This window comes from Sceloporus occidentalis, unplaced genomic scaffold, assembly GCF_023333645.1.
Source record: "Sceloporus occidentalis isolate IW3139 unplaced genomic scaffold, rSceOcc1.0.p SCAF_1, whole genome shotgun sequence".
Classification (NCBI taxonomy): Eukaryota; Metazoa; Chordata; class Lepidosauria; order Squamata; family Phrynosomatidae; genus Sceloporus; species Sceloporus occidentalis.
The window spans coordinates 299,734,110-299,756,236 of NW_028316981.1; the positions used below are offsets into that span (position 1 = coordinate 299,734,110).

Here is a 22,127-nt window from a genome sequence, read left to right on the forward strand (position 1 = left end):
ACGGTAAATAGCAGCTACATCCAGAATCTCTTGCTGATCATGTATGAACAGAGAAAAAGAAAGAAAGGGGGAAAGCAAATAAATCTGCCTCACCAACTGTCCCCAGTATGTTAAAAAGCATACCAACATGGAAATTATGAGAAAAGTGAAGGCTAGTGGGGGGAAAAGTAACCCCTGCATGCATTTTGGAAGAAAGCATTGAGAGATTTCTAGAAGGCTGAAAACTTTTCTGTGTACTTGTGCTAGGTTCACCTGTCCTGATTGTTCCATTGCACAAGTGCATGTTGCTAGTTTTAGATAAAAAGTCTGCTGAAACATGTTAAAGTGCTCTTCCTTTTTGTGGTTCAGGAACCTATCCCTATTCTTTCTATGCTATTTCTGCCTCTTGTACCAAATTTTCTGTTAAAGAAATAAAGACCAAGAATACATCTACTTTGTTAACAGAAGTATTCCTGTATTTCACATACAAGATTTCTCTGCAAAAATCACTCATGCTTCTGCATATTTGGCAAATGCAATCTTAAAACATACAGTGACTCACAGATATGACCTATCATATGAATCAGCACTAAGATATTCAGTTCTGAAATACAGTTTTGCAGTAGCAAACTAAATTGTGGAATTATTTCAACTGATGCATGTAATGCTTCAGAGGAATGAGTCAGTCATGCACCTGTCTCAAAAGTGATCTTCAAAACTGACTCCAAATAGAGTTCAAATAATTGAGTTCGATTTACCACCCGTACTGATTAGATATTCTTACATATAGACATCTAGAGAAATTGCCTTAGCATTTACAGCTAAATAGCACATTTTTGTCATGTCACTCATTAGATCAAGAAGACACACCATAAGCAAGAGAGAAAATATGGTTTCGACAATGCTTTTGTTCAAGCCAGTGGTGTCCCCAACCCAGGTGTCACCTGGTAGGGGCTGCTGGGGGGCAGTGGCCAAAGAGCATGCTCATACTTGTCCTTTGCTGCCATGGCAGAGATCTCCTTGTGAGAAGGCTGCCAACACCACGGCAAAGCTGGGAGAGGTGCGCTCAGCCCTTTCCTTTGCCGCCAGAGCAAAGCCAGGAGGGGCCCAGCAGAAGGAAGGCCTGACCAACTGCACCCCTCAAACCTCCATAGTGACACTACTGGATCAAGCAGCTAATTTCTCCCTGTGTGTTTTGATGGACATTCTGATATCTTTAGGATTGGATGGATGTATGCTTTCTTTCTTTAGAGCCAGTACAATATATTCTATTTTATCATTAAATAGGGTGACACTATGGTGGGGTACAGATGCCCAGAAAGGGCGGCCTGCCAGTGCCTGCTTTTCTGCCAGAAAGAAGCCTCAGCTGCCAAATGGCGAGGCTTCCAGCTGGCAGAAAAAGAACCCGCAAAAAGTGGGTTCTTTCTACGCTGCAGTGGCAGCGTAACAAGTGTGCTAGTGTGCCACTGGCGCACTAGTTACGTAAGTGCCACGCGGCGCCGTGCAGATGCCATGCGGCACTTGCATAACAATGGCAGTGCCCGTTTGTACAGGGCGCCACCATTTTGATGCCCTTGTCACGTGCGAGGGGCATCTAGAAGTGCTACCCCTTGCATGTGACGAGGGCGTCCTTTTTGGCCCATCTGGACTGGGCCTATGTGTCTTTGTATTTTTCCCAACAGCTCTCTTGAGTGTATCAGCTACCTTTCATGGTGTGGCACTCACAAGAGTTCTCTGTTGAGTGGAGCTTGGCGCCAGGAATTGGCTTCTCCAAAAGAGAAAAAGTGGCCCATTATTAACTTAGTGTTCAGTTATTACAGGCCTAAATGCCCTAAAGGCATCAGATCCCATCTGCTCTCGGAAGCTAAGCTGGGTCAGCCAAGATTAGTACTTGGATGGGAGGCTGCCAACAAATACCAAGTGCTATAGACTATATTTCAAGGGAAGGAACTGGCAAAACAACCTCTGACTATTCCTTGCCTAAGAAAACCCTATGAAATTCATCAGGTTTTCATAAATTGACAGATAACTTGAAAGCACACATATGTATGCACACACATTCATATACAGAGTTAATATATAATCGAGTATGACTCTTTTCTGTGACACAGTGTCTGCCATCAACCAATAATGACTGAGGTCTTTTATTTCCTTCACATTCTTTGGAACATTATTACAGTAATGATCATAGGATAAAATGAAGGAAAAGAAATAACCGATGAGACAGAATAAACTTTCAAGTTTCACAGTATTCTTTTTTATCTCTGTGTTAACTGTACTGCATAAACATAAAGCACATGCATACAATAACAAAGATGGATATTTTCACATGGCCAAAAATGATGGGAGCATTGGTACTTTCTCATGAATGAAAAGTGGCACTAAAATTATTCTTTATTTGCAAGATAATTACGCAATTATGGCGACATTGTGCAACATCATTTGATATAACCTTTGCACAATTGCACGAAAGTGACGGGAACTTCCCACTATGCTCTCGTCACTTTTGGCCATTTGAAAATCTCCTAAGAGACCCAGTGGGGTGTAGTAGCTTGAGTGTACAGTTAGCACTCTGGAGATCAGGCTATGAATCCCTGCTTATCCATGGAAACCCACTGGGTGACTTTGGGCACGTCACGCTCAGCCTCAGAGGAAGGCAGACAATCCTGCTATGAACAAATCTTGCGAAGAAAACCCCATGATAGAATCACCTTAGGGTCGCCATAACTCAGAAATGAGTTGAAGGTACATACATAACAATAACAACAGTCCTATGTAAAATCAAGAGACAGAGCTACAGATTCCAAAAAAATCATAGGAGGATATCTATGCAAGTACCATAAAACCCCAGCAGAAAACAGAATGTGTTTAAATATTTAAAAGCATATCATTTGCATGCAGGTCCTTAAAATTAATTATGCTAGCTGTATACAAGTGATTGGATAGCACTTTGAATCTAGTGTCCTTTGGAATCATAATATATTTGCATTGCAGGGAGAGAAGCCCACTCAGTGCCACCAGTTCAAAGTCATGCTGGTGACAAGACTAACATGACAAAGTGCCATTTCTGCAGCTTGCCCAAAGGTCAATGGTGTAAGTGAAGTGCAGATTCAATTGGCAGATAGACAGAGATTCCAAGGCACAAGCAGAAGTTATTTGTGTACTTTACTGTTTTCATAATAGATGCTTTAGGCTGCACTAGCTTTGCGCAACTTGGGTAGGATTGATGGGAGTTCCAACACAGCTGGAAAGCATGGTATGGAAAGGTTCCATCTGAGAAAGTCTTTGGCCTTGGAAGACACAACACTAGAACAGCTCAACTGACTTAGAGCTATTTCCATTTATCAGAACTCTCCTAAAGTAAAGGGTTATTCTTATTGTTGTTGTTTGCTCTGATGTAACTTCATCTTTCCTTTGGCTTTGTTCCTCAACTTACATCTGTTCTTGCTCTAAGTACAATGCCAATTTTCTCTTCCTTTCCCTTTCTTCCAGATAGCTATATAGCCTACTTTTTAAAATTCAAGCACATCATTTTAAATTTGGGGGGTTTGTATATTTGAAAAAAGGCTCAAATGAGGGAGAGAGGCTTTGCAGTCATCACAATGGTGAGTGTGTCAATGCTGTGAATAGCATGTTCAAATGCAAACAAGATTCCATTTGAACTTGAGGGAGCGGTTAGGTGGAGTAAAGGATGAAGATTGGATGCCCGTCTAAACCAAACACCGTATATGTTGCCTTTTATAGGGAGACTGGTAATGATCTCTGATTGGAAAATGGAAACCTTTGGTTGAATTTAATTGTTTTCTAATTGCTTGTTGGCTCCTATGTACTTTACTATACCATCATAGATATTTAAAAGTGAGCCACTTTTGGCACGAGTTATCATCAGTACTGAACGGATCTATACCCAATATGTTTGCCACCCTCCAGGATCATTTCTTGACATTTCTTGTAGCATTGTGGAGATTACGAGATTGAAATGCATGACTTCCAAATGGCGATGAACAATTTAAGGGCTCTGCTCCATCATCCTGTGACTAATAAAGGGCCCCATGCTGCTGCTTCACTCTGCACCTCTAAAATATAACTATTTCAGTAATTGCTTGGGTTCCCTGCTCACTTGAGCAAGTTCTGTTTGTGTCTGGATGTTGTATTCATCATTTGGCAAAGTACCATGCTGTAGTCATCATTTGGCAAGGTACGCATGGCAAGCAAATTTAATTGTGAAATTTTATTAATGGTGTCTTGCTTTGTTATGGATGCCTGTGTCTTATGCTGGAATATTTGATTAGTATTGTTAGCTCCTTTGAGTAAAAATAAAATAAAAACATACCTATGATGGTGGATTATTCTAAGAACGAAAGAGGGTTATCATGGTAAGCTCTTACACTTCTCAATATTTACCATATGCCACTGAGGAGAATTGATGCTAATAATGAATTCACCTTCTGAATAACAGGAGTGGAGATAGGCAAATGTGGAGTCTGTTGACATGCTTATTTATTGATATAGATTTGGCGTTCATCTAAATGCCCTCTGAATACAATGAGATTCAGGGTTCATTCTGCCTCTGTAACTCTTGCCTCTAAGATAGAGATGTAATTCTTCACTACTGTATATACTTGACTATAAGTCGACCTCAGGTATAAATTGGGGGCAAAAATGATGGATTTTGATATGACCCATGGATAAGTCAGTTGTAAAACTTAGAGGCATATACCAAAGGGTCAAAAGGATGAAGCAAACCAAAACAATGTCAAAGAACCTACAAAATTCCAGCCCCGATGCTCACTCTTATCACTGGATGGATAAGAGAATAGAGAGGGTCGCTGCTTCCAGGACAGATTATATTCTTGCCTATCACCAGGGATGATTCCTTCTTTTAAATAAGAGTTAAGATACAGTACTTACATTGACTCATGGACAAGTCGACTCAGATTTTTTGGGTCATTTTTTGACCTAAATTTCTAGACTTATATATGAGTATATATAGTAAGTTTCTTCTTGAAGGTAGCAGTGTGTAATTTCAGCAATTTTCTTCCCACTGTGAGAAAGTCTTTAAAAACCATGCAGCTTGTTAAGGCTATTCATAATTCAAAACTTAGGGACTTGACAGATAGGCGGCTCAATGCCGCCCCTTTCAGTGCTGGAAGCAGGTTGTGGCAACCACACACTGTGGCCTGAGCATGGAGCAAAAAGAAGCCCCGAAAAGGGTCTTCTATTTGCACTGTAGAAGGGGCGCCATAACCACATGCCAAGATGGCGCCCTGGCAGAGGAAGAAGGGCTTGGAGCATGTGAACGCTCAGCCCTTCTTCACCCCTAGTACGTAGTCAGGCTGGCACAAAGTGCTGGTCTCTACTGCCTCCTTGTCTGCGCAAAATTTGCATATAGTTGTTTTGCACAGAAAACAGCATTTCCTGTGTGGAAAATAATGTTTCAATGCAGAAATATCAATTCTTGTGGAAAAAATTCAGTTTTCTTCATAGGAAATGCTCTTTCCTATGCAAATCAGCTGTTTGTGAATTTCTGTGTGGAAAGTAACATTACAATGTAGAAATATTAATTCTTAGTTGTGAGTGAGAATTGGGGTCTGGAAAGTGAAGGAAGATACTTAATGAAGCCTCATCGTACCTCATCCTCCTCTGAGATCTATTAAGGATTAAAGTCACAACTATGATCTGATCTGATCTGACAACTCTATTTGCTATCTAATGGTGGGGCCTGACCTGCTCTCCACCCATCCTTGCTTTCAGCTTCCTATACAGTGATGCAATGGTCTTTGGAGTTTATCACACTGCCTCCATTCTTGCCACAATCGCATTAATGAAGGAAGGTCCATACCTACTGTTTGGGAGTACTCCCTACCACATGCCTCTCCATTAGCATGACTAGGCTGGCCTCTTCCACTCTCTTCCACCTTGATCCTTAAGGCTGCCTTCCTGCCCTACTCAGTGTGCCTTTCAGTTTTGTATGTAGGGTGTGTGGGTTATTTTTTAAAATGCAATTCCAGAGTTATGTGAAGAAGACACTGACACCACATGACCATGCATCTTGGAACTACCATGAGAGTAACTTACCACTCCTGAGGAGTAGTGCAGTGCCAGTGCTATTGGGATTTTACTGATGGGTTTTTCCTTCAGTGGCAAGATGTGAGCTAACCACACTTCAAGGACAAGGCAGCGGCAGAGCCACACAATAGTTATTGCCAAAGGCACTTTTAAACTTTTATGGTCATTTAAAAGCCATGTAGGATTTCCCCTCACTGGATTGATGCAACGATGCTTTAATTCATTCTGAAAGCAGGCCTAGTGCTGGCCCTCGACTTCTACCAAAATGTTTGCTGCCTTGGTTGATGCAATCATTTATGCTTGTTTATGAAGCCCAAGGAAAATTAATATCACTAACTATTCAAAGGCTCTTTCCTCACATTTCTATCTTGCTTCTCTGGTTGTTTAACCTTCTGCTTAAGGAGGAAAAAAACGGAGACTGAACCAAGTTCAGCACTTTGCTAAGGAATATCTCCAAGATAACCAATCAAACAAAGAAACTTCCAGCAGTTCAAGTAGACTATCCATTTCATAGAGCCTTGGAAGAATGGAGTGGGAAGAGGCTTGAATGAGGCAAAGGAACAAGAGGACAGAAAGAAGATCATCACAAGTTAATGATGACAGCCAGGGCACCTGTCCCCAAGGAATCAATGCAACCATTTTGAACAAATGAACCAATAGTTGTCAGATGGAAAATTCATAAAGCATTTAGTTTCTGCTTTATGATTCCCCCAAATCTTTAATCAAGAGTATTCAAATGCAAAGCAGTTGATGTAAGGACATTTTATTTTCAGATTTTTATAAATTGTACCATATGATCTGATGAGGTTTTCCAAGCTGCATTCTTGAAACTTGTTACAACTCATTGTACAGCATTTTCAGACATCTTTTCAAGTCCTGCAGTGACTCTGATTCAGACAGGCCCAGGTAGTCATAATTTGAGAAAGGAAGCCCCCCCCACCCCCACCATCAGTGTGAGCACACACCAAAGCTTCAAAACATTATTTGTTGGGACTACAGCTCAGCAAATGGCTGGGGAAATCATAGGATTTAGTCCAAATAAGTAATGTTCCATGCTTTCTTGCAGGCACATGCACCCATACACACCTCATCAGTTTTGCTATTTACCCAAAAAGCTGTGTGTTTCCCCCGTCTCCACTGAAAACAGTTCATGTGGCATATTTCAAGGGATTTCTTGTGCAGCTTGTGGAATGTTATGAACCACGAGATATTAAGAACTCTTTCTATGAAGAAATTAAATTATAAACAATGCAAAATGATTTCACATGCTCACTCAAATGGAAATGCTTGATCTGTGGTGGAAAAAGTAGATGGGTTCCCTTTGTCTTCCTCGTAGATATAAGCTGCATTGCACAAAGTGGATACTTTATGTGTTGCCTCATATACAGAAGCCTTTTGTGCAGGATTCTCCTTTTGGAGGTATGTTTTTATTGTTGTTGTGTGCCTTTCACTTTGCTCAGGTAAATCTATCATAGGGTTTTCTTGGCAAGATTTGTTCAGAGGGGCTTTTTGTTTTTGTCTTCCTCTGAGGCTGAGAAAGTATAACTTGCCCAAGCACCTAGTGGGTTTCCATAGCTGAGCGAGAACTCAAACCCTGATCTCCAGAGTTGTAGTCCAACACTCAGACCAGTACACTATGGGGCCATTCAGACTACCTTTTACCTCGGATCAGAATCCGGATTAACCACAGGAAGTTCATATTGGCCCCAATTCTTCCACAAGTGAATTGGAGGCTTTCACACCCATTCAGGGGCAAAAGCCCCTTGGTACAGGTCTTTTGAAAGCAGAGTAAAAGCTGTATCTTAAAAAAAAAAAAGGGTTCCGTCAATATGAACTTGTCCCTGATTATGATCGGGTTAAGTTCAGGGGAGGGATTTAGGTCAGAGGGAGGGCAGAGGGCAGAACATGTCTCCCCTTCATCGGGCGAAGAGGAAGAGGAGAAGAAGGAAGGAGTGAGTGCCAAGGGCAGAATCGGGGCTGAGGAGGAGGAGGAGGATGGAGCCGGAGAGTTCAGGGCAGGGATGGTCAGAGGGAGAGCAGAGAATGAAACATGCCTCCCTCTCTCAGTCAGCTTTGTCTCTTTTTATTTTTTATTTTTGACAGACTATGCAAATTATTTTTGCTACAGGGTGATACATATAGATAGAATGCATGTGTGCTTGTTTTTCCCTTTCATTTCCTTGCTTCCATCAGGGCACCTCAGTTTGCAAAAGGATTATTATTATTATTATTATTATTATTATTATTATTATTGTGTAAGATTCGAATGCTACATGTGTGTGTGTGCTTGTGCCATTTCCCTTTCACTTCCTTGCTTCTGTCAGTGTGCAAAAGGCTTTTTTATTATTATTATTTTTGTGTAAGATTCGAATGCTACAATGCGAATGTTACAAATGTTTTCCTTTCAATTTGGCAAATTGATACAATATGTGAATGCTTTTGCTACATATGTATGAGTGTGCATTCTGGGGTCGCAAGGAGGGAAAACAAAGCAAGAGGATGCAGAGATGGCATTCTGGGGCGAGGAATTATTGAGGGGGGAGGCAAGGGCTGTAGCATTGGGCTGAAAGCAAAGGGGACGCTGGAAGGCTGCAGAAACCCATGACTTTAGGGGAGTCACACTCTCTCAGCCTCAGGGGAAAGGCAATGGCAAATCTCCTCGGAACCAATCTTGCCAAGAAAACCCCAGGAAGGGGTCATTTTAGGGTGCCATAATGCATAATGACACAAATCGACACAACACACATACACACACACCTGGAGGTTTTTACATTTGACAGAATGTGCACACTCTACCGCCAGTTTTTTTTTAAAAGAAGGGGGAAATCACCCCTTCCATTGGCCAATGGTAGCAGGAGACGTCACCTCTGACAAAAGCAGAAGAGAATTTGATTGGCAGCAAAGGAGCCTTCATTTTAAACCGGTACCTCAAATGTGAACTTTGGAGGGGTAATTTACCCGATCAAGGTAAAAGATACTGGGCACTCATTACCAAAGAGATTCGAGAGGGGGGGATCCGAATCTGCCCAGTTCCTTCCAGGGTAAATGGCCCAGTAGGAATGGGGCTGTATATGTTGGCTCTAAAATTAAGCATAGCAAAATCAAAAGACTTTGTTTAAATGATATCTTTTAAAATTTAAATTGTTTAAACAGATTTTTTGTAAGCCTAGACAGAACCAGGATACTATGTTGTTGTTGTTTGCCTTCAAGTCATTTCCAACTTATGGTTACCCTAAGGCAAACTTTTCATGGAATTTTGTTGGCAAGTTCTTCAGAGAGTGTTTGCCATTGCCATCCTCTGAGGCTGAGAAGTGTGACTTGCCCAGGGTCACCTACTGGGTTTTTTCATGGCTGAGCTGGGATTCGAACCCTGGTCTCCAGTCATAGTCCAATGCTCAAAACCACTACAGCGCACTGGCTCTCATTAGTGCTTTAATAACACAAAAATAAATGCACACATGCCAACATATGCAAGTGTAGTCAATTAATTTCTCAGACTCACTTAATATGTATATCATATAGGCTACTAGAGCAAGACCATATGGAATGTCAATCTCTCAAGGATCTGGGAAAATTGTGGGCTTATACCTACTCTGTTTTCTTCTCCCTTCAAGTCCTTTTCACACTCATGACCACTCAAGTAAGCTCTTGAATTATTTAGAAAATGTATCTCCTTCATTCCCCTAGAGGAGCTGAAATAAATACAGATATTGATTTATCGTAGTTAATCCCAGACAGGTGTCCCATTAGAAGCTGAGTTTTATTTTAAGGACCATTTAAGCTACAGTGGCCCAGCTGACGTAGAAAAAGAATGGAAGCCAGAGATGGGTGTGAAAGCTGTAGTGGTGCACTTTCACTCTCACCGCAGATACTTATGTCTGGGACAAATATTTCATTCCCCTCTCTTACATGAACACGCCTAAGGCTGCACTTTCTAATGCATTTCATGAATGCATTTATTTGTGCTTTGCATCATGGAGTTGTCTCAAGAGCAGCATGGGCCAAGAAGACCTGAATCCAAATCCACCTTGTCACCATCTTTTAATTGATTGCACTTTATTTTTGAAAATAAAGAATTGGAGCAATGTGGAATGCATTAACCAGTGGCATCACTGCGGTTGGTGTCACCCAGTTTGGGTGCTTAGAAAGTGCTTTGGTGTGTGTGCAGTCTTTCTCTACCTCACTTGGCCAGCTGTCCATCTGTGTTCATCAAGCCCAATCCTAGAGAGGGATATTCTGTAGCTGATGCTTTGGATATCTTCAGGTTAGACTACTGCAGCATACTGTTTGAAGACTGCTCTGAAACTGAAACTATTTTACTGCTGACTGGGACTAGGAAATGGGAACGTATATTCTCAGTGTTCAAACTAGGCATGGGCAACTGTAGGAGCCGGGGGGTCAATTTCCCTCCAGTCCTCACTTGCCCATCTCCCCAGGCCAAGCTCAAATACCTCATGTGTCATTTTATTATGGACTGCAGTTCTGTTGCCATTTTATTATGGACTGCAGAGGTAACTCGAGGTATGTGGAATAGGTATGGAATGTTACGGATGCTTGTGGGGGCATTTTCACATTTTTTGCATACTTTGGGGACACTTTCTGTGTGGTCTGGGAGAAACTGCCTCAAAATCATGCAATTTGTTTTTAATTTGGGTGCTGGGGAGCTTGGCATTGGGGAGAGGCTCTAGGGGCTAAGGCACCAAGTGGTCTGTGGCCCACAATCTGCCCGCCTCAGTTTTAAATAATATAACTGACTTCTGGTATATTTCCCAGCACAATTCAGAGTTCATTTTAGAAAACAAAGTCCTAAGTGCTTGAGACTCATATACCTGAAGGATTTCCTTCCTCAGTGTACACTTTCCTGTATAGTTTTTATGCTGTATGTTATTTTAATGTTGTAAACTGCCCGGATTGGTTCGCCACAGGGCGGTAAATAAATAAATAAATAATAATAATAATTATTATTATTATTATAAGATCATATTCAGATATCCCACTTTAGGTGCCTCCATACCTTCCAAATGTCCCAATTTGGCAGGGACAGTCCCCATTAATTCTCTGTCAACTTACATTTTCAGCTGCTTTTGCAATGTCCCAGATTCCTTCTCTTCCTCCTGCTTATTACCTTTGTCCTGGCTTATATCATTTGCTACAAACTGAGTTCAAAGTAAAAAAGTACCGCAGTATTTCCTTAACTCAGCAAGGGAGGGGAGAGAAAATGACGGGCACAGGATCTTACCTTTCCCAGTAGGCTCAGGCAAAAGCAAACTGCTGCAGTTTCTCCTAGTTTACATATTCTTCCTTATTAATAAGCTTTGCCATCCTGACCACACTCAGATGGTGCTTGGTTACACATGTCCCAGTTTTCATCTGTGAAATACTGAAGAGGTTCTCCCTGTGCTGTCTGAGGTGAGGTATATGGTGAAAGGGAAAGGGCCTTCTTGGTGGTGGTATTATATTTATGTCTATCCCAAAGGCAGCTTAAAACAGTTAAACACAACTAAAAATTCACAGCATATGAACTATCAAATCATTAAAATCTGTTGAAAACAGAAACCATTACAAAGAAAGCAGGAAATGGAAAACTCAGCACATTACACAAGAGCCCTCAAAGGCTTGTTGAAACAAAAAAGAAAAGAAAAGTCTTCACCTATCTATGGAAAGAGAGCAGGCAGGGTGTTAGTCTAACCCACAGCCTGAGAGAGGCAAAGGACTCTTTCAAAGAATCAACATCGGAAATTCCTCTCCCACAGCAGGGGCGTACTGGCAGCTGACATCACCTGGTGTGTGTGTGTGTAGGGTGTGTGTGTCAGTGGTGGAACAGACTCCCTCAGCCTCCAGAAGTCCACTTTGGGTTGCTAAAGAGATTGCCTTTTCACAGTAGCCACTGTTGCTGGAAGGAGCAGTGCTAGTGTCCCGGTGGTCCATTTAGACCCTGGCATGGCTGCAACCAAGCCAAAGCACAAATGGAAGAGACTGCCCTCCCCAGCAGCCACTCCTGCTGGAGAGGGCAGTGCCAGTCCCCCAGAAGTCATTTTGGGCTCTGGCATGGCTGCAGCCATTCGAAAGCCTTAATGGAAGGGATTGCCGTGGCTGCTGGGCAAGTGAGAAAAAGAGATGATGTCCTTTCTCACTTGCCCAGCAACTGTGCCAGGTGTACCACCTCACTGGGTGATACCCAGTGTGGCCTGTACTCCCCATACATCTGTAGTGACGCCATTGTCCCAGAGACATGCCTTCCTCACACAGCTTTAAGTTATCCTCTGTAAATATTATTACTACTGCTACCTCTTCTCTCAGCTTTTTCAATGAAAGAATATAATAGGAGCAGCAGCACAGCTCCAGCCTGCCAGCCAAGTCCCAGCAAAGGTCTGACAAAGCTTAAACAGTCCTAAATCTGAAAGCTAATTTTTGCTGCCACTTCTCCCCACTGCCACGTGCTCTAATTCCTCATCCCTACCATGGCCCTAAAGGCCACTGGTTCCCCTTGTCTTTCCTGCATGTCAACACTTTGACAGAAGACCCCTTTACCACCCCCTTTTCCCTTGCTGTCCCTCTGGATCTTTCCACACACACCCACTTTGAAAATCACTGGTTTAACCTCTCTGGGAAGGGAGTTCAAGAGCTTGGTAGTAACTGCTGAGAAAGCCCTCTCCTATGTTTCCATCAGATGTTTCCAGGGGGTTAATGGGACAGAGAGCGTCACCAGAATATCTCAAAACACAGGCAGGCCCACATGGAAAATACAGTCCTTCAGATAACCTGGTCTTGAGCTGAACAGGGCTTAATGGGTCATACCAAGCACTTTGAATTGTGACTGGAAATGAACCAGTAGCTAGTGGATCTGTTGCAACAAGCTTATGAACTCTTCTTACTAGCAAGGCTCTTGAGCACTTTCTCTGATGTCTTTTCAGTTTCTGGTACTGTATATGGAAGACCTTTTTATGTGCTGAAGCCTTTTAACTTTCAGTGCTGTTTTATGCTGAATTTATTGATGCTTCCTGTTGTTTCATTATGTTTATTCTATATTTTTGTATTGATTAAATACAGAGTTTATCACACTGGTTCTGATTTTGACATTAAAGAGAGGTTAAAGCTCATTTAAAGCATCCTGAAAATGAAGTTGAGATGAGAAGTAATTGTGCGAATGGTTATCATATACAATTGCGCAAATAAAGTGATATCAATGCATTGTCATTGAAATCCTGAAAGTAAAAAGTTGCGCACTAATGCTTCTTTGTGACCACTTTAACGGCAGGTTTTGTGCAACGTCATGTGAAATTGTTTTGTCTTTACATGATTTTTCTGGGATATTCACAGGATAAACTCCCCATCTCCTTTGTGTGATAAACTCCTATGAGACACTTAAAAAAACCCAAAATGAAAGTCTGTTCTGTTTGGCAGTGGTTCTCCGAGATTTTCAGCAGATCTTGCTACTCACTATCTTTTAAAATAAAGAAATATATATGGAAAACATCACCTCTACAGCCAAGCCATGGTCCTCATGCCTTTCCCTAACTCTTCTTCAAGGCCCATCTGTTAGGCAGCATCTGGGAAATAAACTGTTCCTTCCATTATTATCGCCATCTAGCTTTGGAAATAGGAATTTCCATATGGACATGTCATAAGGAGTTCATTTTGTTTACCTTCTTTCCTAATGACTGGTGTACCTTCTGCAACCTGCTGTCCTTCCACACCCTTGGTAATGTAAGTTACACCGGCTTACAGCGATTTACCAGCATGTATCATATACCACTATTCACGTCATTCCTGAATTTCAGCCACTGTGCAGTGTGCTTATTTATATTTGGATATTACATCTGATGTTTCAATACACTGTAGGAAAATAATGCGGTGGGTAATGCACTGAAAATTCAGAGAGAAGGGAAGAGGTTAGCTGAGTAGTTCCCTAAATACTGAAGGGGACAGAAATATCTCCCCCAATATGAATTAGAGTAATGAAAGCTAAAATACAGGGCAATACATTTTACCCCCTGCATTGGGCTTTATGCTATTTGTACTTTTTAGAAGGGAAAGTCAATGAAAAAATTAGGGACAATCAAATCTTTCATTAACATGGCAGTTTTATCAACACTTGTTTGCGATTATGCTTCACTGAGAATGGTGGGATTTGTAGCACTGCCAGCAAACATCTTTTCAGTATTGGTGCACAAGAACCTAAGTACGATCCTGCTAGTTCAAGACCAAAGGCCGATTAGGGACCCATTCACACTACACAATTATAGCCCTATGATTCCACTTTAAAAGCCACAATAGTACCCTAGTGAATCCTGGGATCTGCAGTTTAGAGAGGGGTTTGTTTTTTTAATATAATTTTCAGCCAGAGTGTTCTGGTGCTTCACCAAACTACAATCTTCAGGATTCCATACAGAATGAAGCTATAGCAGTTAAAGCAGAATATAGCACCATAGTTGTGTATTGTGAAAGTCATGCATTTTGTTTCTACAAAAGACTAGCAGATGCTTGCAAAAAGCTCAGAGGCTGGTTACACACAATGACATCCCCCTCCTCCTGTCCTATTCAACTTTGTCATGATTTTGGTACCAGATTAAACTTGGTTAGTTGTTAGTTGTTTAACCTGACTATAGTTGTTGTTGTTGTTTTAAAAAAAGAAGAATATTTGATGATGGAATAGTTGCTGTTTCATACTGTCCAACAGTCCTAGCAGGGACAATCCTGATTCTTCCTGTCATCCCACATTTTCAGCTGCTTTTAGAATGTCCCAGTTTCCCTCTCCTCCTCCCACCTTCCTCTTTTGATCCCAGCGGATTCAATAGGATTAATGCCATAGTTTGTTGTATGTAAGGCTGCAGTTTTGGTGAAGGAAGCTCTTAACATACCCAATATGCTTATTTTTAGCAACTGCACTGATCCTTTAACATACCATATCATACTAACAGGTATGTGTTCAGCATTAATTACACATAAGTTTTATTTTGGTTTATGACCATAAATAAATTATGATGATGAAATAAGTTTCAACTTTTTCAAGGAATGCTTGTTTGCTTTTTTAAATTAAGCAGTTGTATTGTCATTTTATGAATTTTGTAATCTACCTTGAATAGTAAGAGCTTTATTCAGATAACTTTTTTTTAAAGTATGCATTAATATATTGATTACCATGAAGAGTTCCTTTTCTAGCCTTCCTTCTCATCACTTGAAAGCTGGGGCATCGTGTCTTTTGTCTCAGCTGTCAGTATCCTCGCTCACCATTCCATAATTCTTATTCCTCCTACACTAAAAACTTCATCAAGGGGTTGCAGCTATTGATGTGGAGGATGCATGTACAAACTAATGACTTTACCACACAAGCCTCATCTTGCAGCAATTGCGTTATTTGAAGAGAACAAAAATATACTGGTTTTGAAGCATTTATTATCACTTGTGTGTTAACAGTGTGACTGGCCTTTTGGAACTATTGACAATCCCATGCTCTCCCTTCTGCATTCCCCTTAAGCCTGTCTTCCTGCCTTATGCTCTACCCAGCATGCTTTTGGTACAGTGGTCTCTTGATATCTGCTGGGGTTTGGTTCCAGGACTTCCTGTGGATACCAAAATCAGTGGATGTTCAAGTCCCATTAAATAGAGTGACATAGTGAAATGGTGTCCCTTATATCATAGAATCCTAGATTCATAGAGTTGGAAGAGACCACAAGGGCCATCCAGTCCAACACCTTGCCATGCAGGAACTCACAATCAAAGCACTCAGGACAGATTACCATCCAGCCTCTGTTTAAAGTCTTCCAAAAAAGGTGACTCCACCATACTTCAAGGGAGCGTGTTCTGACACCATGGGGCTGCCATGGACTATCACTTATCACTTAACCACAGTCGGCCACTTGCTGACAGGCTTTCCTATCAATGTAAATATGTCCTCTAACAATGCTCCAGAGGCACAGCAATAATGAGCTGGAGGCAATGTTGTGCAATAGGCACTATTCTCTTGCTAAAATTGTGGTTTAAAATTCACATGTGATAAAATCTAGATGTTGAACCTATCTTATCAGATGGGGGTAGTACCCAAACTTTTTTGTCTTTTTCCAGTGCTCCCTGGAGTGTGTTTTTATTTGACATTGCAGTTTGCCACTGAAATTCAGAATTTTAGTCAATGAGAAAAGGAATTCAATGCATTTTTGTGAACTGAATAGTTATAGTAAACACTGGCCTGGTAGATACCTTGTTGAATGTCCAGAGCGGCAGCGGGGTTTTTTTTCTTCGCAGGTGCAGATTCCACACGGCGCCTATGGAACAATGGCAGTGCCCATGGATACAGGGTGCTGCCATTGTTACGGTGCCGCGCCATACTAGGGTTTGGGACCGTGCGGTTGCTGCGCAGTCCCTTAATCCTAGTATGATGCTAGCACAGCACTTTAGTGTTGTGTGTACCGTGCCACTGTTCAATTTTGTTCAGTAAAAGTACAGTGGGCCGCCACCCCCCCCCCCCATCCCCATGGATATCAAAATCTGTGGATGCTCAAGTCCCATAAATACCATGGCAAAGTAAAACTGTATACCTTATAATATATATAATATATAATGGCAAAATCAAGCTTTGCTTTTAGGAATTGATATATATTTTTTAAAAAGCTGTGAATGTTTGAATCTGTCCATAAAGAACCTGTGGGTATGAAGGGCTGACTGTAGTTAAGATCATAGTCAATATCACTGTGTGTGCGCGCTTGTTATCAAATCACCTTTTGACTTATGGTGACCCCATGGATTTTGTAGGGTTTTCTTAGGCAAAGAAAACTCAGAGATGGACGAAGGCTTTAATGGCTGGCATCCATAGTTTTTGGTGAGTTTTTCAGGCTATGTGGCCATGTTCTAGAAGGGTTTGCTCGAGACATTTATCCAGCATCTATGGCTAGCATCCTTCTCTGAAGATGCCAGCTACAGATGCTGGCAAAATGTCAGGAACAAACTCTTCTAGAACATGGCCACATAGCCCAAAAAACTCAGAAAAAACTCAGAGATGGTTTTGCTACTTCCTTTGGGCCACACCAAATATTTGCTAATTTATATATTCTCATTATTATTATTATTATTATTATTATTATTAACCTTCATTTATAAAGCGCTGTAAATTTACACAGCGCTGTACATACAATCTTTTTTTAATTAGACGGTTCCCTGCCCTCAGGCTTACAATCTAAAAAGACATGACATAAAAGGAGAAGGGAAAGGTGGTGGGGCTAGTAGGCTAATACATATAAAGTACATAGCAATACAGGAAATGGTTCGATAAAACAGGCATCAAAAGAACATCAAATAGCAAGCGACAATTATGCAATGCCTGGGAATGCTTCAACATATTTAACATGGCTGAATGCACAACATGAATATTCAGGAAAGGTTTTGTGGGTTCCCCCCTTCGTATATATTACCCTTTTTACCCTACATACCCTTTCTTGAATATTCATGGTGATTTGATGGCATTTACTTTTTTAAACGTTGCTGTTGCTGTTCTTGCTCCTCGCTGCCGCTTCTTCTGTGTCCGCACTATTCTTGGTCTTATTGTCTTCACTGCCTTTTAATCTGGTTAGCCCCCATGATTTCCTGTGTAGCCATCTGCAACTCTATCATGCCAGATGACAACAAAGTCACAGGGATCATCACTGTGCAATGACAGGAGAAGAAAATCGGCTTCATATCCTGAAGACTTCAGAAAGCCAAATGTCACAATAATGCCATAATATTCTTTTAAGTTCATCTGTTCCTATGCGCCTTTTCCTATTCCAATAAGATGAGGTTATTGTTATTAGAGTGAGTAATTCAATTTCCCAATAGATGAGTCCCCCAGATTAACTTTGGATCCTTGAGTGTTTTCAACAAGCTGCCTGCAATGATTGAAAAACTCATGCTGCAAACATGTCCAATTCAGAGGGTACATTTCAAGTGTGATTAGGCTGTAACAAGATAGGCTGTTTTCCCTTGGACTCTTATCTGACTGAGCAAGAATATAAAGCCCTTTTGATTCTTTCCTGGCAGAAGCAATTGGATAGTTAATACAAGTGGACAAGAAGGTATTGCATTTAGTGATGTCGCACTATAGCTATTTTGATGCATAAAAAAAGAAAATGGGGGCACTTTGAAATATGCTGTAGATTTTTTTTAAAAAAATCCTTTTGCCTCATTAAGAACCCAGAATGTATTACTATGCTTGCCTACAGTCCAGAGAATCCAATTTCATGTGTGGGAAATAGCCATGTTCATATTTTGGCTTTTCTCCACTGACAGTGATGTGTGAATGCCACACTAACCCATTCTGTACTCAGACCAATCAAATTCTATGCTGAGAAACACAGCATAGTGGAACCTGCACAAACTCTGCAAATTGAGCAAATATGAGAAACATTAAAGTAATATATATATATATGTGTATATATATATATATATATTATATATCAATAAAGTTCCCAGATCTCAGGGAGCTGGCCCTCTCTTTGGGGACTCAGAGCAAGGACAATACAATTGGAGAGTGAGAATACTGTCCTGAAATAAAAATGAAACAAAGATGTTGTAGGGGTTGGCTGTTTTGTTTTTGTTTTCTACTGTATTGCTGTCTTCCGCCACTATAGACTCTAGCAGGGATCCTCCTGGTCATCTTTTCCCTTCCCATAGTCACACCAGGATTAAGTGGAAGGAGTGGCTAACACAAGGAAATACTGATCTGTCTCTGTATTTACAGAATATAGGATTGCTGGTTTGTGATTTTTCCTATCTTCTGTTAATTTTCTTAGTCCCACTTCCACCTTCTCCATCCTAACCTAAATGGTTGATTCTGCAGTATCATTTCCTTTTGTAATATGTTGTTGACACTTGGAATTTACACTTTTTCTGGAATATTTTCAAGCCGTGGATGCTTGAATCCGTGAATAAAAAATCCATGGATAAGGAGGGCTGACTGTATTTTGGTTCTGGTTCTTATTAGATTGCGGGACTCCCTGCCATGCATTTGGAATATGACTGACATATTTTACCTGCTGTGCAAACTCTCTTGTTTGATAGCTGCAGCAGGAGTCATTCTGGCATTATATATATATTCTCTCCCTTTCTTTGTATGCTGTCAACATAAATCACAACTACATGAGTTCATTTTTATTTTCTCTGTGATAAACATTGCTGTTGATAATTTTGAGCCATGTTGTATGATAACTAGCAATAACAATGATGATGATGATGATGACGACGATGACAACAACGACTAGGACTAAGGTTTCCATCTTAGAAATATTTGCTGAGAGATGGGAAATAAATAAAACTGACTGTATTGTTTAATTTGTAATGAGTAAGACCTATTTCACATGCACACGAAGGTAGAATGATTTCTTCTCAGTCAGCCTAATCAAAATCATGATTCTGTGGAAGCCATTGAAATTATTTAAGGCACTATGAAAGTTAATCTTTAATGTCACAAATATTTATTCAGAGTAAAATTTTCCTTGTGTCAGTGACACTTGCTTTCAAATAAGTGCAGATGTGCATAAGTGTGCAGCCTTAAATGCTTAGAAAAAAGATCATTATAGGTAAATAGTGTAAAATAGCACCTGGGGAGAGGGAACGATTGTTGGTCCTTTTTTTATTTGTAAAACATTATTTAATAGCAACTAGCAGGATTTGAACCCTGGATCTCTTACATTCTCACAATACTGCTGGCAGAAAGGTCAGTAAAAGACAGAATGCCACACTTTGTGGTACTCCTGGATTAAACCAAAGAGTTTGTGGTACTCCTGGATTAGACCATGAGGTTTTGATTATTGATTTAGTACATTTATACCCCACCCCTCAGCCAAAGAGCAGCTTAATAATGGTTAATCTGATCATTCCCTGTCTTCAGGTTTACAGTCTAATAAAACAATAATCAAGGGAAAGGGGATAGTAGTGGTGGAATGGATTATGTCCATCAGATGCTGGCTGTTCTCTCCCTCAGAAGCCATAACAGTGGCAGTTGAAGTGGAGAGAGCACTCTCACCATCTGCTAGGACCATGGAGAGAGCACTCTCACCATCTGCTAGGACCAAGGCATGATGGAGCTGTGCTTGGCTACTGTTCACTGTTCATGCGTCTGGATAAGACACAAAATGAAGCCTTTTAGTCAGGGGTTGGCCATGTTGGCTGGGAGATTTAGTAGTCGAACAAAATAACTTTCTACCTCTCCCGTTTTAGTTGGACATTCAATGCCAAACAGTGATATTCCAACCTGGAGCCATAAATGTATGGTTTTGGATGAATGAACACAACAGGAATCTTCCAGCTCTAGCCCTAGCAGCTCTGTCTTGACCCTTGTATCTCCAGCTCACTGCACTTTTGGCTGTTCATGTTACAGTGTTTGACTGTTATACACCCACCTGATATCTTCGTGCATTGAAGCCAAGGCAAGCACTAACAAGAGGAGCGAAGATTGTGCGGTTTGCTCACCACATCCTTTCTGCTTGCTCAGGAACTGGTTCCTCATGCTTCCTCTGAGACATTACTCCCTCAGAGCCCCAGACTGTAGAACTCAATGCCTCTACATTTTGAAAGACTGAATCTGTGAAAATAAGCATTAAAAATTAAGATACATAACATCCAACTACTGAGTTAACACACAATTCAGGCTAGAGAGAGCATATAAGTAAACTGCAATTTCATTTAGCAATTCCACTAATGTGGAGACAGCTGTCTGTTTTCATTTTTCACACTCACTGACACCTCATGCAGTATAGACACTGACTGATCATATGATGCTTGCAATATCACAGCAAGTATTTAGTAAAAGGTTAAATGTAATTTAGGCAGAGTTTTTAGCAAACCGCAAGTCATGGAGCTGACATTTTGCAGAAAGCTAACCTTAAAAATTGAGATGGCAACTGTTTATGCACTACCCGAAGTGGTGTTGAGAGCTTTGGATATGTATGCAAGTACTTTACTAAACTGTACTAAACCGATATTCCAATAAGTTCATTAAAATTAAAGTCAAACTCCAAACTCTGAGGCATGCTTCTGGTTGAGAATGCTTACGTTAAAAACAAAACAAAACAGTGCATTGTTTCATCTTAAACAGCTGAACCTATTCATATTAATTATCTCAAAAGTTCCCATTTATCTGGAACACGTAACCTGGAAAATTACTTATTTTCTTAACTTATTCTGCTTATCTCAAAACAGTGGGAGTTAATTTTGCCAGGTCAGGAATACTTCAGTCCCAGGGATTTGGAGATTACTCCTTGTGATGCCACAAGAAATGGGCTCTGGTGGTGCTGTGAAAGTAATGTTACAAGGGACATCTGGTTATGTCATTAAGCATGACAAATTAAGCATCAACCATAGTACTTTCAAGGCAGATTCTTCCTTCTCAACCTGAGAACTGGAGAAGTAGGTCTAGGACCTGAGATCTGAGCATGTTAGGACTGGGAGTGCTTTGGAGGCTTTCCTCCCTCATCCTCTTGACACCATGTTGCCTTAATGTTATGATGTTGTGCCTTTATTTTGTGGTAAGTGGAGTGGCAGACAGCATTTACATGTGAAACCCCATCGTGATTTGAACCCAGATATGAATGTTGTCTTTTTTTTTTGGCAAGGAAACAGAAACTTTTTTTAAAGAGAGAATCTCCAAGATGGAATCAAAAGCTCAAATGTATGCAGTTAGTTGGAGTGGGAAGCTAAGAAAGGATCTGGGCCCATGTCTAGGGCAAGTTATCTGGAGCCACTGGACTTGGATCCAAGAGTTTGGAAGGTGGACTGCTGTTTCTAAGCCATCCAGTGCAGCTCCTTGACCAAAACAAAAAGTCAGCAAAAGCAAAGCAGATATGCCAGCTGTCATTAGATTAGAATGAAGACAGTGGAATGAGAAAGATGTCAAGTAGTAAATGGGTGTGACGAAGCTGATGGAAGAGGGAAGTGGATGGCATGGTTACCATGTAATGTCAAGGGCAGGAGTAATTTGTTTGTGGAGAATGTGATAGCAATGCCCACATCAGTACCTGATACCAAGAATTATACTAGTCTTAAATGTAGATGTTCTATTTAGCCATTGTAAATACACAGAACCATTGATGATTTAATATTTTATATCTGAT

The 22,127-nt window shown here is 40.8% G+C and overlaps 1 protein-coding gene and 1 long non-coding RNA gene across 5 annotated transcripts in view; one reads left to right on the forward strand and one right to left on the reverse strand.

Moving 5' to 3' along the window:
• Positions 1–22,127, forward strand: part of ALPK2 (alpha kinase 2) — a 97,783-nt gene that overhangs the window by 31,217 nt on the left and 44,439 nt on the right. The window lies entirely within an intron of this gene.
• Positions 16,556–20,648, reverse strand: LOC149324152 (uncharacterized). The gene is made up of 3 exons (XR_016277871.1): positions 20,418–20,648; positions 19,050–19,132; positions 16,556–17,799 (listed from the first exon to the last, which is right to left on the reverse strand). It is a non-coding gene; the product is annotated as an uncharacterized LOC149324152 (long non-coding RNA).